This window comes from Glossina fuscipes, unplaced genomic scaffold (genome assembly GCF_014805625.2).
Source record: "Glossina fuscipes isolate IAEA_lab_2018 unplaced genomic scaffold, Yale_Gfus_2 3, whole genome shotgun sequence".
Taxonomy (NCBI): domain Eukaryota; kingdom Metazoa; phylum Arthropoda; class Insecta; order Diptera; family Glossinidae; genus Glossina; species Glossina fuscipes.
In genome coordinates, this window is record NW_023998417.1 from 4,018,337 (window position 1) to 4,030,178 (window position 11,842).

Here is an 11,842-nt window from a genome sequence, read left to right on the forward strand (position 1 = left end):
GTTTCAAATGTAGGTGAACACGTGAATGTGTGTGTATGTGTGTAAGTGTATGGATGCATTTGTGAGTTTTCTTTTGTAAGCATTATTTGTATCTTTCTTATTCTATCACGAGTTCATATGTAGATAGCTAGCTATATGCATGCACATGGAGGCAGCCCACTAACACATACGCACACACATATACATATATATATATATATATATATATATAGCTTATTCGCCATGACAACATTAGCAATGTGCAATATTAAGTGCTGTACATAGCGCCCAAGTCCACTTGACGTGTCTCTTGACTAGAAGTAGGTATCTTGGTTAAAAATATTTCAGTAAAAAGTTTTGCAATAAAAAGTTCTTGTTATTTATTTAGCATGCCTATGTCATTTTTTTGTTGTTGCTTGTAATATTTTTTTTATTTTTCATTTCTTATCTTTACGGTGTTGTTGGCAAACTACACAGTCTATTGTTCAATAATTTTGTGATTTCTTACTCGTGGGAGATTGAATGTTTCCTAACTCTGTCATTCGAAACACGGCATGCTTGCTAAGTAAACATATATATATATATATATATATATGTATATATATATATATTTCTCTGTTTGCCTTCCTCCGAATCAGAAGATTTCGAATAAAGAAATAAATTTCCTAAAATCAAGTTTATGTTAACAAAATTGCTTCGAAAAAAAAAAAACGACCTAAAGCCAAAGCACGACGTCATGCCGAATAAATTAATAATAATAATAATAATAATAGTACAAGCATTTTCAACACGCGTAAAGAAAGTAAGTTACGTCAAATCGAATACAATCTTGCATTCACGTTTATACGATAAAACTATGATTGGCAAAGTTTCAAAATACGGTGTCTATCAGGTTAAGTTTGAAAATCACTTGAATCAATGCATATTTACAAGACATATAAAGTGTGCACGATTTTTAAATGCACCTAATCGTTCCACGTATTACCTAAAGGCAACAATGATCTTGTCCTAGGGAATACGATACAACTTACGATCTTTGCCAACTTTCTGATTAAAAAGCTTTTAACGCTTTATGGTTTTTTTTTTAATGAATCGGTTTTTAGCGCTCGATGGAACAATATCTAGATTTAATTATAGTTTTGGATAGCCGTTGGATCCGTTAACCTACAGCACCTTATTTATATCAAATATATTTATCTTAAGCTTCAAGTCAATTGAAGTAGAACTCTAAGAGAAAATAATTTGAAAAAAATTTCGACTAATTTATCTAATACTAGTTCAAGTTTCAATCAAATTTTTCTTAAAACATTATTTTTGAACTCAGTTTTAAAGGAAAATTTTAAAATCGATTACAAAAATAGATATCAGCAGGCAAAACTGGGGAGGCGGCAAACAAGCTTAATTTCAATTCGGAACATGAACGCGAATCGATGAAAAGGTGAACATGCCTTAGATCTTTCTACGTCACATGCCCTCGCTCAAATTTAATATATGCTATACAGCATAAATGACGCGGGAATGTAATAATTCCACCGATTTCACCATCGGTGGGAGCTTCAGTTAAGTCAGAGTATGTTGGTTCAATTCTCAAGTACGGTCGACTTTACTTTCATTGCAGCTATTGTGAGTAGTCAGTCGGTAAAGTCATAACATTTCCTATTCGGATAGATAGATAGCTGGTAGGCCGTTGCGCCCGCTACTACATACCTATCTTCTTTTTTTTTCTCTTCCCTTACTTCTATTGACAGTCACCGTATTACACGACGAATAGTGGATATCCCCGATGAGTGATTGGTCAATATCAAAAGAAAATAAAACAACAAAGAAAAAAGCCTGAGTAGCTAATATACATGCTCTCTCTCTCTCTCTCTCTCTCTCATTGCGCTTATATTAATAAATCGATGTCTTCTCTTCAATGTTACCTCGCATCTGTTGTTGTGTTTTACAAGCACAACATATATCGATTAGACATTTGTATTAATGAGCTTAAAATGTCTGAATTTTCCCGCATTACTAGAATCAATGCAAGAGAAATACATGATATTCACTCAAGTTTGGTATTAACGAGAGAGGAATAATTTAATAATCTATGGATTTCGATAAAAATTTCTTTTCTTCGCCCTTTTTATTTAAGCATAGGTCAACTCATATTGTTGAAAACCCTATGGGCTATAGTTCAGACTTTACCCTTATCTAAATAAGTAACGATTTGCATAAGTCGAAAAGTGCAAAACTTAATTTACTAACTCACTTACAGATGGGGTCATGGTAATTAATAATACATACTTCATCATGATCTACATAAATATAAATGACGTATATAAAATTATTTAAAATCCACATATATACAAATATTACTACATATTTCTGAACTAAGTAAACACATATATATTTACAAATGTAATTGATTACACAATAACTATGCAATTTCTGCTGCATTCATACATAATATGCATATATAACACATATATATATATATATATGTATATAGGGTCATCCATTTTGCGGTATCGAAACTAGACATAAATAAAACACTTGGATCATATATATATATTTTTTTTTTAGTATATTATTTGGACTTTATCACATAATTAATGGGCAAACAATGAACACACGGTTATGTTTCGCACATGCATTTGGAATGCTGAGCACTTCGTAAATAAGGACTGTAGCGGTTTCGGAGCAAAGATAATGCTTCAGCGACTTTTTAAAATCTCATTGTAGTTACCCTCATCGCTACAGAACTATGTTTACTGACTGTTTGTGCCACGAAGTAGATGGTTTCGCCTTGGACTCGCGGCACCATTTATTTGTTATGGGAAAAATGTCTGCGTAAGCTTGCCAACAAATATCGTGCACTATAACTAGATTAGACTTTTTATTGTGGGATTATGTTAAAGCATTGGCTTACTGCCCTAGGTAATCGCGAACTCTCAATCACCTTATCCACCAAGATTTCCCCGAATTATTGGTGTAGATAGGAGCAGATTTATGCGGGAAAATGACAAAAATAAGTCTTTTGGGATTGAATTTTTTCAAACAATTTCCGAATTTCACCATACATGAAATCAATTTTAAATAAATATGAAATGAACTAATGTCTAGAATAAAAAAAAAAAAAAATTCATGTTGATATCTTTTAACGTTAAGTTTTTATTGCAAATTTTAAAAAATAGAACACTTATTTGATGACCTTATATATATGTATATGTTTATATATATATATATGTGTGTGTATACATATTTGGCATATACATCTATGTATGCATACGTTATATATGCATAGGTACTTACGTTAATAATAATTCATGTTTGTATTCCAATTTACTTTGTTCACTTTGTTCACCTATATTATAAGAATGATTTCATAAACAACGAACACAAACAAACACACCCACACACACACACATAACTATGAAACTACAAAGTATGCGTATAGGCATATTTTAGTTGCAAAATTATACGTAACTAGAAATGCGGTCAGACTAGTTTTGTGTTCTCCGATAAGAAAAATATCAGATCACACATATAAAAATGCAATTTTTTCTATAGCACGAGATAAAATCGCGTGTTAAAGGAAGAAATGCAAGTGATTCAGTTTACGAGAATTAAGATATGAGATTTGAAACCAGGCGGGCAAAATATCTATTATCTTATATTTTTAAGATAATAAGATGGAAATGTAAAAAGAAATTTTTTATGGAACGAAACAAACACATTTGGAACAAGTGTACTACTTTAAATTACATTTTTTTAACTTACAAAGCCAAAATTCAAAATTTTACCAAAAAAAAAAAAAAAAACACTATAATGAGCCAGAGACCATTATTTTTCGCTACACAATAATGGTTGGATAGAGTTTCTAGCTCTAGTCTTATGATTAATAAGCGAAAAAATCAACTTATTTGCTCTTAGCAAACAAAAATGTTCTCCGATTGTATTATTGCCTGCTTATGCTATATTGTGTCTATGGACCAATTTACCTCGTTTCAATATTATCTGCATATAAGCGAGGAAAAAAAAAATGTCTCCCAAATTTATTTTCAAATACACATTATATGAAAATGTTTGAAAAAAACAACATTTTTCGAGAAAAATTTGTTCGAATTTCGGGATAAATTGATTGATAATAAAAAATTTGAGTTCGATGGACCAATATGATAGGTAGGCCTTTATAGAGCAACAATTCGTAATTTTTAATATTTTAATATATGAAAATCGTATCATGTGGTTGTTTCCACCCAAAAAAAAAATTAAAAGCTTGGATCACGTCTGCATAAAATGCAAGACTTTTAAGGCCACATTTAAAGTCGATCCGCCTGATTGGCCGAGTAGGTAAAGACTCTCGACTAGCAACTCAATGGTTGTGTTGGGTTCAAATCTCAAATGCGTTAGAGTTTTTAATAAACAAGCCGAAAGCCTTAGATGTTAGTGCTTTAAGTGCTTTTAGTCTTAGAATTTATTTTCTGGCTAAATTAATATTAAAGCCGTAATTACTTAATTTTTATAAATTTATCATCAAAATAGTGAGATATATTTGATAAGGAAATTAATTTTGCTAAATTAGGATCGCCTTAATTCAATTCACGCGTTATAATGTCCTTCCCACGTAAGCTCTACCCTTATAAAGTATGGAAATAAGATGCAATTTTTGTGTTCTCTTTTCAAGGTAATACATTAAGAATTGTATTAGGCGAAGTCGTTATGGTCGACTTTATCATCTCTAATACATTTACCTATTTCATGTTAATGTCACTTCTCGTATTTATACAATTTTTTTTTTTTCAATTATTTTTTCCTACAGACATGTTTTGCAGTCTACCACATAAGGTGGATATGTTCGGGCGTATGTTCGCTTATATATATAGAACGCTAATTAACATTGACTCATTTATATGGGGGCCATCGACCATCAAATTGGATCAGCGATTAAGATGTTAACTAAACAATCGAAAATAATGAATTGAGAAAATCGTTGACAATTTCATTGCATAGAAGTTTTTTAAAGAAATAGAATAGATTTCATATGTGAAAATGTAACTTTGAATGAAATTTTATCACTATGCACTTAGAACGCAATGATGCGTTATTCATTTTCTCTGGGACTTGAGTTTACCGACTTTTTATAAGGTTTTATGTCAATTCGCATGTATAGCCATAAATAGAACAAAACGAAAAAAAAAAACGCACGACAAGAATTAAAGAATTTTTTTATTTTTTTTTTAATTTTTTTTGGTTTCTTTATTTTTTTTTTTTTTTTTTTTTTTTTTTTTGCTACTTCCATCGATTCCGTTATTTTTTCTCATCAAATAATACGGTAATGCGACTTATCATTGTGTTGATCATTTAAGATTTCTTAAGTCGAAAAACGGAATAACGTTTTATTGCGTTTAATACCACTGGCCCCGAATTGCGACAAACTAAGAATGCATTGAGTCCTACTCTTGAATATGGTCAAGACGATCTACGTTTGTCAAAAAACTTTCGAGTAACAATTTTTTAACGCACGTAAGAAGTTTCCTTCAAATTTTTTCGAATTTTCATAAAAGACTTACTACAATTAATTCGACTATAGCAGTAAAATTTCCTATCCTTTCTTTAACACTGGCACTAAGGACATATAGCAAAAACAGTCAAGCATTTCCCTACACATATGTCTTCTTGTATTCCTTATAAGCCATATATTACCTATATAATATCGTTTTTGTATTATACGAATAACTGCTAAACAAGGCTCGATCTTACGAGTGCAGTAAAAACATAGACCTTTGTTACCTGTGTTTGTTTGTTGTTTGGGCGCAGAAAATATTTTGCATAGATTTCCATCATTCTCTTTACAAATTTCATTTTTGTTTTCTTTATTTTTTTTATTATGACGTTACACTATAGCAAAATTTTTGCGAAAATCAATTTTTTTGCTAGATTATTGGCTATTGGTTGCGCCTTGTATAACGTAGAGGGGGGAACTTCGTTACCCGAAAGGAATTTGGAACTTGAGACTTCGAGTTCTTCGCAAAGCGTTTCGATAAAGTTGCCTGAACTGCCGCTAAGTTACAACTTAATGTCCTGCCTGTTGCATTCCAACCACCCCAACCTAGACAGCTGTGTGTAGAAAATCTTTGCACCCTATTAAAATCATTTCCAACAAAAAAATACGATAGTCTAGTGTGATCGAACTGATTGTTAATATTAATCAAGAAAAGACTTAGTCTATCTCTCTTAGTCCGTAGTGTATAGTGTTGAAGGTGTATAAGGAAACAATTAAATTTAATTTTAAAATTTAAATCTCGAAAAATTAATTTAAATATAGTTTATTAACAAATGATTGCATTTTTTGATTTTGTCACTAATCGAACGTTTTAATTCAAGCATACATGCGAACCAAATGGAAATCAATATTGTTAAAATCCACTCAATCTTCTCCAAGTATAGGCATATCGGTTATGTATATGAACTTTTTTTTAGATTTAAATTCAACAACTTGCCATAGAATCTTTTTCATTACAGTCGCTCGGAAAAGTGGCTCCGATCTTAGCCATTCATCGTGCAGAAAACGAAAGAAACTGAAGAGAGTCTCCGACCCTTCCTTTCCAAACTATATATATATGTATATATATATTTTGTTCTTCCAAGGAAAAATGATAGGATTTTTGCTCATTACTTATAAACAAAAATGAAAAAAAAATCAGCAATACCCACCCATCATTGTTTTTCGCATCGTGTTTCGTCCTTGCTTTATATCTAATTAACTGTAGGGCATTTCTAGACTACAACCTTGTGACAATTGATAAAAAAAAATTTTTATTTTCCAAAATGTTACTACAATAATAAAGCGACTGACCATATATATATATATATATATAGCATAAGACTTCCAAAAAAAAAAAAAAAAAATTAAACAATTTATGCACAAATAAAGTGATAAATAAAGCCATAGAAAACTAGAGAAGTTTTCCTAATTCGAAACTAATGCAGAAAAGATTGACCTAGTTTACAAATAAACAGAGAAATTTTCCGAAAACGTTAATAGTAGCGGATAATCGCAATCTATTTTGAAAAGAAATATATTTTCCTTTAATTTCTTTCATTGACTTTTTCCATTTCACCGAAAATTTTTATAAATTCTATTATATAGCTTTGCTAAAATTGATTTTTTTTTTTTCTGAAATATATATATATATATATATATATATAATATATATGTACATGTATGTGCACACTTGAAAGTGAGAGTAGAGTAATGCGAAAAAAGACAAAAGAGAAAAGGTGAAAAAAAAAATCTGGGCAGGAGAGAAGAACAATAACGTATCAAAAAAAAAATATATATATAAAGACAATTTTTATATATCCCTTCAAATACTAAACTATGAAAATAATTTCGCTAAACTTTTTCAATAAAAGTAGTGCATGTATATAATAAATAAAATATAATTTTTCATTAGTATACAGAATTTAATTCATTCACCTTTTATTAACTGCAAAATTTTCTTTAAAAATTGTATTCGTTTAAATTTGTTAGAGGTAATTATTAATAAATTTGCAGAAAAGAAATTTCATTAGATTCTCTTTGTTTTTTTTTTTTTTTTTATCATTCATTTATTATAATTTTATTACGTGTGCTGCTGGTGCAATCCGCTCAATGTTTTGTCTAAACATCTGTTATTATATTAAATTAAATTAAAACACTTGAGAACAACTGCTTTTTAAATCGATTGTTGTTGTTGTCATACTCTCATTTACTTTTCTTTTTATTATTAAGTTAACGAAACATTAATTAATATTACTCCTGTTGCCCCCTTTTTCGTTACTGTTCGTTCCTTATGCCTAAAGATAAGTTAACAGAGAAACAGCAACAACAAAAAAATTAAAAAAAAATATATATATAGACATTCGGATAAGCACACATAAAACTAGTCCGATATAACTAGAGATTAGTTCTATAACTTTTTTTTTTTTTTTTTTTTATATTGTTGTTCTTTAATTATATGAAACAGCAAGCACAAATATGCTCCTTTTCATCTCACAATATTACTTTTATACTCAATATAAGTAGGTAGGTAGTTGTCTTTTGCCTTTTTTACATTAGCACTTTTCTATAGAATTATTTTTCTAATTTAATTTTTTTTCTTTTTTTTTTTTTTGTCCTTTTTTATTCACAATTAGTGTAAGTTTGCTTCATTTTTTTTTTTTTTTTCCGTTTGATGATGACGAGCAACTGCAAATTTGCATTCAAATATATTTTCACTCCTTCGAAAAATAACGAAATAATAAAAATTTTTCCAACTTTTTAGATTGAAATGGCTCTTCGTCATGAAAAGCTTTTACCTTACATTTAAAAAAAAGCTTTTTTTCGAAAACTTTCTCTCTCTCCCGCTCACGCTCGCTGTTAAATGCATTTCCTCTCTAATTCTCTATTTCTCTTTTTTCATCTCGTGTAATCTTATCTAATAATTCAAATGAAGTCTGTCTTTTAAATTAAAATTAAATAAATTATATTTTTTAATGAAAAACATATATATATATATACATACACATTTCATATGTTTTATATTATTATTAATATTATTTTTTCTCACTAAGTAACACTTTCTTGTCAATCATTTTCCATAGCATTTCATATACAACTTAAGTAATTTTGTCTTCAATCATTACCTTGATATTCACCTACATCATCACGTGAATCTGCATTAAAAACTACCATTCATATCAGCAAAATATATATTCTAATACTTCTTGCGCGAACTATATTTTAGCTATACATATATTAAATAAATTTACGGCGCATATGTCGTTAAAAGAAAAAAAAACAAATTTGAATTTGTTTAAAAAGATAGTAAAAATTCACGTTTTTTCTGTGAATGTTGACAGGGCCACGTATGGTTTTGGAATAAATTTTCAAAAATTTGATAAAATTAATTCTGAAAAGTAGAATTTCAGCTGCGATTTAGTTGACTATCGGTAGGAATTTCCTGCTTTGACCATAAGCGATAGTCTCAAACTTCATTATTTTTCCGTAGTTAGTGTAAGGCTGTAAAGTGATATTTATATTTAACCAGTAAAGACACAAACCAAAATTGTTAACTGTCCTCTTAAATGAAATCTCGGAGGGATTTAAATCATAATTTAATTAAAATAGAACTTTTTCAGAATTTTTTTTTTTTTTTTTTTCAATATTATAAAGAAAAGACGACTTTATATTAATTAATTAAAACAAACTATGAAAAAGTCTTTTTACTATGTCAAAAACGAGACTGAAAAAATGATAGTTTACTTAGCCGCTATAACCAAACCAAATGCTGCGAACACATGAAGCTAACACCACGTAAATCATTGATCAATAGCCTTTTCAACGGTGTATCATATTTATAAAGTTTCCTCGGGAACAATTTTTCTTGGCACTTTGAAAATTTGTTCTATATGAACTAAAATGGTGACAATATTCGATGGATAGCTGGGACCAAAGCAAGTGCTGCGATCAAACGAAAGTAACACCACTTAAATCCTTGATCGTTGAATATATTTTCCAACGGTGTATTATATCTATGACATTTCCTTGAGAAACATTTTTTTAATATTTTGAAAATTTGCTCTAAACTAATATGATGGCCACGCTACGAACAAATGAAACTAGTATCACTTAAATCCTTGATCAATGACCATTGCAACGTCATTGCATCATATTTATGATGCTTTCGTGGAAAAAATTGTTGACTTGTACCTTTGCTTGTTGAATTTAAATATAAGTTTACGCTGCAACATAGCTGTTTATACAACATTTTTGCGTGCTTTGAAAATTGACATAGTTAGTTAGCACCATACAGTCTACACAGAAATAATGTTCGCAAGCAATGTTCCGAAACAATTTTCCGGACCAGTATTAAGAAATAGGGAAATGTTTAGCTCTCAATGCAAGCGTACTCTTTCGTATGTTTGTGCGTAAAGAAATGTAAATAAAGACATATTTATTGCTCTAGCAATGATCGAATTGGTAGAGAGGAAGACAGAGAGAATACGTACATACACTATAATCTATGAAATTCATGGGAAAGCGACTGTGGGCAGCAGATACCATGTGCTTTTAAAAGCAAAAAAATATATGACAAAATTTGGATTTTATTAGAAGAAGTACATAAATTAGGATAACATTGAAATTTTTTTTTTCTTTCTTTTCGTAAAAGCATAGCTCTGTTAATATACATATATAAAAATATGTATAGTAATATTAAATGTCACTATTGTAAATAATATAATAAAATACATAAAAAATAATATATTAATGTAATAATGATAAAAAAAAAAAAGTACTGAATACAAGGACCTCTTTGATCTAGAAATACTATACCAAAGGGCGTATTTAAAAAACGCTAAAAATTAATAGCGAAACTTAGATACAACAATTCAAAGATATTTAATTAGTTATTACCATATAGAATATAAAACTTATTCCACTCATTACAATGATTTCTAACAGAGAGCATTGTGGCAGGGAGAAGCTATATGCACTATACTCTATAATGTTCGAGATATAATAGCAATATCCTTAAGAAACTTATTTTTAATAATATAGAATTCTTTTACTTTCATTTTTTGAATATATATATATATATATACATATATGTATGTATATATGTAAGTAGTATGTGAACCTCATAATTTTCTTACATTTTCTGTTTCATGCAACCTATAACTATGTTCGCGTAATCAGCAGAAAAAGCCGATATATACATATGTATGTAATATGTGAACATTACAATTTGCCTACATTTTCTGTTTCAAGTTCACATATTATATATTTATATATACATAACATAGTTTACTCACATTCAGTTTCACGTAAGCATAGCTATCGAATATAGCTGTTTAGACATTTTTTTTTTCGTCTACTTTGAAAATTTTGCATCGTATAGGAATAATGATCAGAGACAATGTGCAAAGACATTGTTCTGGAACAATATTGAGAAATTGGGATATGTTTCATTCTCCTCATGCGTACGTTTGTGCATAAATGAATGTAAATAAATGCATTTATTGCTCAAGTAATGATCGAATTGGTAGAGAGGAAGATAGAGAGAATACATACACTATACTGTATGAAGTTCATGGGAATACGATTGTGGGGAGCAGATACCATATACTTTTAAAAGCAAAGATATATTGAAGAAAATTTGGATTTTATTTAAAAAAGTTTTTTTTTTTTTTTTGAATAGTAAAGAGATCTTTTATTTTCCTTTTATGCAAGGGATAGTTATGTTCATTATTTATGTATAAAATTATTTTTGATGAATATCCTTCCTTTTGTGATGGAAAGCAAAAAATTTGTGGGCTATTAAAGGAAAAGTCTCTTAACTATACTATAATATTTTCGTATTTATTAGGCAATTGCGTGCAATTTTCCACACCACCCCTGAGGTATTGCACTAGGCGCGTTAGCAATTATTATAAATGGCTGCTTCCCCGAAAATATTTCAGGCCTATATACCATTAATAATGCAACAAAAACAAATTTAAAACAATAATAATAATCCCAACTACTGAATGATAATAACAATAGGTAACTAACATTATAAATCAATATAATAAAATATATAATAATAATAATAATATAATAAATATATATGAATATAATAAAAATAATAAATAAATATATTAATGTAATAGTGACAAAAACATAATGAATGCAAGAATATTTTGGCCTAAATATTATGCTGTAAAAGGCATATTTAACGAACCCTAAAAGTTAGCAACGAAATTTAGATACAATAATTTTTGAAGATTTTTAATAACTATTACTACAAAGAATATAAAAATTATTCCATTCGTTATAGCGATCGCTGAAACATTTTTGACAAATGACTCTGTAACA

General features: G+C 29.1%; 1 long non-coding RNA gene across 2 annotated transcripts in view; it reads right to left on the reverse strand.

Annotated features, from left to right (window-relative positions):
* Nucleotides 1-7,549: 7,549 nt before the first annotated feature.
* The window catches only part of LOC119634526, a 6,538-nt gene continuing 2,245 nt past the window's right edge, over nucleotides 7,550-11,842 (reverse strand). The window contains exons 1-2 of one of the 2 annotated variants that reach the window (XR_005246962.1): nucleotides 8,012-10,177; nucleotides 7,550-7,803 (exon numbers count right to left, since the gene is read on the reverse strand). This is a non-coding gene — a long non-coding RNA (uncharacterized LOC119634526). Of the gene's footprint in view, nucleotides 7,804-8,011; nucleotides 10,178-11,842 lie in introns of those variants that run through there. The other variant, XR_005246963.1, reaches the window with a different exon arrangement.